This window comes from Galeopterus variegatus, unplaced genomic scaffold (genome assembly GCF_000696425.1).
Source record: "Galeopterus variegatus unplaced genomic scaffold, G_variegatus-3.0.2 Scaffold5, whole genome shotgun sequence".
In the NCBI taxonomy this organism is placed as follows: domain Eukaryota; kingdom Metazoa; phylum Chordata; class Mammalia; order Dermoptera; family Cynocephalidae; genus Galeopterus; species Galeopterus variegatus.
The window spans coordinates 1,002,396-1,004,207 of record NW_007726116.1 but is presented as its reverse complement, the minus strand read 5'-3'; positions in this window follow the sequence as shown (position 1 = coordinate 1,004,207).

Genomic DNA, 1,812 nt, shown 5'->3' with positions numbered 1-1,812 from the left:
AAATGCAAATATATGTATTGTTATGAACTTGTTTATAATCTTACAAATTGTGATGGTCACTTTTAGGTGTCAGTTTGATCAGATTAAGGAATACCTACAGAACTGGTAAAGTATTACTTCTGGGTGTGTCTGTAAGCGTGTTTCCAGAGGAGATTGTCCTGTGAGCCAGTGAACTGGGAGGGGAGGATCTGCTTCAATGTGGGAGAGTATCATCTAATCAGCTGGGTTCCCACATAGAACAGAAAAGGAGAAAAAGGGATTTTCCTCTGTCTCTCTCTCTCTCTCTCCCGGAATTAGAACACTTTCCCACTATGGCCCGTGGATATCAGAACTCCAGGCTTTCTGGCCTTGGGACTCCAAGACTTACACCAGCAACCCTACAGGTTTTCAGGCCTTTGGCCTTGAACTAAGAATGACACCATTGGCTTCCCTGGTTCTGAGGCTTTTGGACTTGGACTGAGCCATACTCCTGGCATCCTAGGGTCTCCAGCTTGCAGACAGCCTGTCATGGGATTTCTCAGCCTCCATAATCATGTGAGCCAATTCTGCTAACAAATCTCCTCTCATTTATCTGTCCATCTATCTATCCATCTACCTATCTGTCTGTCTACCTCTCTATCTTATTGGTTCTGCCTCTCTGGAGAACCTAACTAATACACAAATTAAAGTGTATATTCAGATAGCACTTAGTTGATTAATCTCATGTGCCTGGCAATTGACAGGCTCTTTCACTTATATCACTTTCCTTTTCTTTATTTTCATTATTTTTTAGTTTATTTTATTAATGACAAAAATTGCATATATTTATCATATACCACATGTTGTTTTGAAATATGTATACATTGTGAAATAGCTAAATCAAGCTATTTAGCATACTTATTACCTCATTTTTTCATTTTTTTGTGGGGAGAACACTTAAAGTTCACTCTTAGCAATTTTCAAGTATACAATACATTGTTCTTAACTATAGTCACCATGTTGTACCATAGATTTCTTGAACTTTTTCCTCCTGTCTAACTGAAATTTTGTGTCCTTTGACCAACTTCTCTGTCATACCTGCACCTCCTCAGTCTTTGGTAACCACATTTTACTCTTTGTTTCTGTGAGTTCAACTTTCTTAGATTCTACATATCAGTGAGATGATGCAGTATTTGTCTCTCTGTGTCTGTCTCACTTCACTCAGCATAATGCTTTCTAGGTTCATCCACGTTGCCACAAGTGACAGGATTTTCTTTTCTTTATACAGATTCAGAAGGAAATCTAAAGCCTGAGACAATGTACCGCCACAATTATTCTTTGGTATCAGAATTTGTGTTGCATGGACTCTGTACTTCACAACACCTGCAAAATTTTTTCTTTATATTTTTCTCTGGGATCTATGTGGCCATTATGCTGGGTAACCTCCTCATTGTGTCAGCGCTTGGCTAATCAGGAGGCATACCCTTAAAATGGACTTCTACTCTCCCCCCACCTGGCTGTGCAGTCTCCAGGGACGGGTAAGATCCTCAAAAATGAGGACAACCTAAGACAGGAGCTGCACCCACGCCTCCATATACCTTGGCTGTGTGATGCTCATTGACGGGTAAGATCTAGGGGTCTAGACAACCTAAGACAGAGGTCACACCTTGGTATACAAAAACAAAAGGGGGAGATGTTGGGCCATGTTGCGGCGCAATCAAATCATAAGGCGCCTGCCTAAGTATGGTTCCTGTTCCCTAAAATAGATCAAGCGGTGGCCATCTTGCTGGCGTAAGGCCTCTGCCGCCATTTCACAAGCGCTTTAATGCACGTAGCTAGAAGTCCTTCTTTTCC